Source organism: Chrysochloris asiatica, unplaced genomic scaffold (assembly GCF_000296735.1).
Source record: "Chrysochloris asiatica unplaced genomic scaffold, ChrAsi1.0 scaffold00030, whole genome shotgun sequence".
In the NCBI taxonomy this organism is placed as follows: Eukaryota; Metazoa; Chordata; class Mammalia; order Afrosoricida; family Chrysochloridae; genus Chrysochloris; species Chrysochloris asiatica.
In genome coordinates this window covers 11,808,072-11,813,861 of record NW_006408548.1, presented here as the reverse complement: position 1 = coordinate 11,813,861, position 5,790 = coordinate 11,808,072, and the positions used below count along the sequence as shown (strand labels likewise).

General features: G+C 38.4%; 1 pseudogene; it reads left to right on the top strand.

Annotated features, from left to right (window-relative positions):
- The first annotated feature begins 1,562 nt into the window (after positions 1–1,562).
- LOC102823667 overlaps positions 1,563–5,790 on the top strand; it is a 165,512-nt pseudogene continuing 161,284 nt past the window's right edge.

Sequence of the window (5,790 nt, the reverse complement as noted above, 5' to 3'; positions counted from 1 at the left end):
ACTTAACAACAACAATCACCAGTTTTTCTCTGGTCTGTAACTCTATATACAGTACAACCATGCCTGGCCAGATCTAGGCTATGCACTTTTGATGCTAAACAGCAAAATTTTGTCATTTTCTGCTCCAAAAATAGAATCCTTCTACTCTCAAGTTCTGGATAAAGAGATTTGGTTTTCTTTTTCCCACAGCAAGTTAAGAGTAGGCACTTTATTTACAAGGAAATTGAGTCAGAGCTATACAAAACCCTCCACATACTCATCCAAAGACACAGAAATAAATGAGCTTATTCAACACAGGCTACTTATATCTTAAATAATTCAAGTCAGCAATTGATAGACTTCATTTTAAAGCCTCAGTACTCTAAACTGACCCACAGTGTTTCAATTCAACCTTGTCTCATAGTTTTTCTGGTGCTTACCACCTGGATATACGTATGTATGTGTATATATATATATTGGCTATTACTTCCTATGAAGTATAAGTGGGTAGCTTCATCTACTGATCCTGTACCAGATCAGGTACGCATCCAAAAATGGTTCTCCCTCACCATTTCTGTGAAAACCCGGGTTTTCACAGAATACTAGTTCCTTAGCACGTCATTTTGTATTTCTAAAAAGTCTGTTTGTAAAAATTTCTCTTTCAAAAACTTAAGCAAGAAGTATGACTCCTCAGAACCTTTCATATGCTATAAATGCAAATCTTAAGTAAGGATGGCATTTATTGTTTCCCAAACTTATTTGACAAAATAGCCTTTTTGATTATCTCACTCACAACAACTGTTGTTCCATTTTTTAAAGTTTTGAAATTTCACAAGTCAATTTCCCTACAAACCAAAAGATCAGCAGTTCAAATCCACCAGCTGATCTTCAGAAACCCTATACAGGGTTGCTATGAGTCAGACCCGACTCAATGGCACTTAACAACAATAGCAACATGATAGAAGAAACCTATGTATAGTTTAGTTCCTCTCAAAACTCAACACTACGTGTCTTCTGGTCAGAATCCCATCTTCAGCTCCTAGTTCATTTGCTAAACAGGCATGAATGATACATCCTGAGTCCAGTGTCTTTTTCCTGAATTTACTGTCCTCTCCATCCCCCTAGTACTGGGGGTACAGAAGAGAGGATTTTCAGAATGGGATTAATTATAGTCATACTTCATGATTACTTCACACCTATGGCAACACAAGAAAGAATGTATTCTCACATTCCCCGAAGTTAATTCAGAATCCAAGGACAATCCCTGTTGCCTCTCAACCAGACTATTAGCTTGCTTACATTTGTTCCATCTTAAAAGAACTCCCACCCATTGTTATGGAGTCGATTCTTACGCATTGCAATTTTATGGAAGAGAAGATTTCCAAACTTGTAAATCTTTACGGAAGTAGACAGCCACACCTTTCTCTAGGGGAGTGGCTGGTGGGTTCAAACCGCCAACCTTAAAGTTAGCAGTAGAATGTGTGACCACTGTATCATACAGTAACCCTGCAGAAGTCAGACCCTGCATAAGGTAGAAACCTACCAGAGAAGGAAAATCCAAATACTTTGTACTTAAACAAGCGATGGACAGTGATGAAACTGCACTGTCAAAGGTAAAACACTTATGAGATGAGAAAAACAAGTCAGTCCCATTGAGCTCCAGTTCTTAACTAACTCGTCTTTAAATCTGTGCCTTAGAGAGTAGCCATAGCACATACTTCATGAAGACCCTAGATACGCATTAAGAAGGTAGAAATCATGTGTCTGTACTTTTCTTTTAAGTCGTACCAGTGTTTTTGTTCATAAAATATCCACCATCCCCAGTTACTGTGGAGTTCAGGCCACATGTACTCCATAAGATTTTCATTGACTGATTTTTCTGAGGTAGATTGCAAGACCTTTCTTCAAAAGGGCCTCTGGAAGGACTCAAACCTCAAACCTTTCAGTTAGCAACCATGTGCAAACCTTTCTGCACCACCAACGTACTCTGAATAAAATATTGATGGTATAAAGGAAAAGAGATTCTACCCACAGCTATACATCTGCCTGGTCATTTCCTAACTTTTGGTTTCTGAAAACAAAAATAGTGATACATTTCTCTCTCTGACACTAATTGAGATTAATTCCAGGTTTGTTTTGTTTTCTAGGTAGGAATAGATCAGATTTAGAGCGAAGTATTTATTTTGATTAAGTCAAAACCTTCTGTATATACTTACAACAAAGTGTTAAAAATGTGTGGTTTCCTAGCATTTGGAAGAAAACAAAGATTGGTGAGGGCAGAGGAGTTGTCTTCAATTTTCACAGAGATTTCAAGGTTTGAGTCATCCTTGTCATTTTCAGACTCAACTGCTCAAAACTGAGTCACAGAGGTGGGGTGACGTTGGGGTTAGACTGAGTTTTGAAATCAATCCAGCATTTGTTATAGATGAAGCAGTGTGTGTGTGTGAGGGGGGCGGGTCACTTCCTTCATTGCTATCTTACTTACCTTTTCTGGTTCCTTTTCTTCACTGCTCAGATAATAATGTGCCAATTTCTGTTTGCTTCTCCCAGTTCCCCCAAAGCCTTTTCCTCTTAGAGATGGTGTTATTAGGAAAAAAACTCAATTTGTACTTGGATTATTGTTGCTATTGTTAGATACCATCAAGTTGGTCCCGACTCATAGCGACACTATGCACAGCAAAATGAAACACTACCTGACCCTGTGCGAATCTCACAATCATTGCTACACTTGAGTCATTGCTGCTGCCAATCCATCTCATTGTCGTTGTTGTTAAGTGCCGTCGAGTCGATTCTGACCGATAGTGACCCTGTATAGGGTTTTCAAGGAGCAGCTGGTGAGCTTGAACCACCAACCTTGCAGTTCAAACGACTTTGTAGTCTGACGCATTAGCCCACAGCACCACACCAGGACTCCATATCCATCTCATTAGGGGTCTCTTTTTCACTGACCTTCCACTTTACCAAGCATGATGCCCTTCTCCAGAGACTGGTCACTCCTGATAATATATGCAAACTCTGAGAGACAAAGTCTTACCTTCCTGGCCTCTAGGATCATTCTGGTTTTCCTTCTTCTAATACATTTGTTTATTCCTCAGGCAGTCCAAGGCACTCTCAATATTCTTCTCTAATACCATAACTTAAAAGCACTAATCTTCTACGGTCTTCCTTATTCAGAATGAAACACTGCCCAGTCCTGCTCCATCCTTACGATTGCTGATACATTTCAGCCCTTTGCTGCTACCAATGTGCCAATCCATCTTGTTGGATATTTTCTCTGTCCTTCTCCAGGGAACAGTCCTTCCTGATAATATGTCCAAAGTATGAGAAATGAAGTCTGATAATCTTGGCTTCTAAGGAGCATTTTCATTGTTCTTCTTCCAACACAGATTTGTTTGTTCTTCTGGTTTTAACACTTTGTTGTAAGTATATACCGAAGGTTTTGACTTAATCAAAATAAATAATTTGCTCTAAATCTGATCCATTCCTACCTAGAAAACAAAACAAACCTGGAATTAATCTCAATTAGTGTCTATGATACCTTTAATATTTTTCTCCAACACCATAACTCAAATACATCAATTTTTCTACCATATTCCTTATTCATTATTCAACTCTCACATGGTTGAAAATTCCATGGCTTGGGTCAGGCACACTTTCGTCCTCAAAATGACATCTTTGCTCTTGAACACTTAAAGAGGCTGTACAGCAGATTTGCCTAATTCAATTATGTTTGATGTCTTGACTGCTGCTTCTGTGAGTGTTGATACTGGATCTAAGTAAAATGAAGTCTTTGACAGCTTCAATCTTTTCTTCATTTGTCATGATGTTTTATATTGGTCCAGTGGTGAGAATTTTTGTTTTCTTTACATTGAGGTGCAACCCATACCTAAGACTGTGATCTTTGATCTTCATTAGTAAGTATTTTAAATTCTCTTCACTTTCAGCAAGCAAGGAAAGTTGTGTCATCTGCATATTGTAGGTTGTTAATGAGTCTTCCTCCAATTCTGATGCCACATATTTTTTCATATAATTCAGCTTCTAGAATTATTTCCACAGCAGGCAGATTGAATAAGTATGCTGAAAGAATACAACCCTGGCAAGATGCCTTTCCTGATTTTAAACAGTGAAGTGTCCCAATGTTCTTTTCAAATAATTTCCTCTTGGTCTATATACAGGTTCCTCAAGAGCACAATTAAGTGTTCAGGAATACTCATTCTCCTCAAGGTTGTCTATAGATTGTCATGATCCACACAGTCAAAACCTTTATGTTGTTGTTGTTAAGTGCCATCAAGCTGTTTCAGACTCACAGTGACTCAGTATAGTGTTTCTGAGGAGTCGCTGGTGGTTTTGAACTGACGACCTGTGGTTTGCCATCCAGTGCTAATCCTATAGTGCTATACCAGCAGTCAATAAAACACAGGTAAACATCTTTCTGGTATTTTGTGCTTTCATTTAAGAGCCATCTGACATCAGCAATTATATCACTCATTCCACATCCTCATCTGAATCCACCTTGGACCTCTGACAGTTCCCTGTCAATGTACTGTTGCAGCCATTTTAAAATGTATTTAGTAAAATTTTACTTGCATGTAATATAAATGATATTGTCTGATGACATCCACATCTGTTGGATTACCTCTCTTTGGAATAGGCATAAGTATGGGCCTCTTCAAATTAGTTGGTCAGGTAGCTGTTTTCCAAATTGTGCCCCCAGTGCTGCACCAACTTGTTTTAAGACTTCAATTTGTATTCCATCAATCCTAAAGTCTTGTTCTTTACCAATGCCTTCAGTGCATCTTGGATTCCTACTTTTAGTTCCATTGACTCTTTATCATATCATATGTTATCTCTTAAAATGGTTGAGCACTGACTATATCTTTTTGGTACAGTGACTGAATATTCCTTCCATCTTCTTTTGACTCTTTCTGCATCATTCAATATTTTGCCCAAAGAATCCTTCATTGAAAGTATTGCAATGTTGAGGCTTGAATTTTTTTCCTCAGCTCTTCCAGCTTGTGACATGCTGAGTGTGTTCTTCCCTTTTGGTTTTCTAACTCTAGATCTTTGCACATTCCATTATAATATTTGACATTGTCTTTTCGAACTATCCTTCTAATTTTTCTGTTTCTCTTACCTCCTCATTTTTTCCATTTTCTTTAGCATCTCTACACTTGTGAGCAGGTTTCACCATCTCTTCTGACTCTCTTTACATTCTTTCCTGTCTTGTTAATGATCTTTTGCTTTCTTCCTGTATGGTGTTTTGGATGTCTTCCCACAACTCTTCTGGTTTTTGGTTATTAGTGTCTAATGCATCAAATCTGTTATGTAGATGATCTCTAAATTCAAATGGGATCTGTTCAAGGTCATATTTTACCTCTCATGGATTTGTTTAAACTTTCTTCAGCTTCAGTCGGAACTAGTATATGATCACTTGATGGTCTGCTCCACAGTCTGCCCCTGGACTTGTTTTGCTGATGATCGTGAGCATTTCCACAGTCTTTTCCCACAAACGTAGTCAATCTGATTGCTTCATATTCCATTTGGTAAAGTCCATGTGTGTAATCGTCTTTTATGTTGTTTTAAAAATGTATTTGTAGAGAGCAAACAAGATGGCAGATTGGGTGGAAGTGTAGTAAAGGAGCTCAGGCAACAACAACACAGAATACTTGACCAAGCAGGCTCTGGGGCTGGTCCCAGAACTCTGAACCACATATAAAGGAATATTTAGAAGGCTGGAAGGCTTACAGCTGGGGGGATTTGTGGCAGAAGCAAGAAATCTATTGTTTTCTAGTTCGGGATGCTCAGCTGCTC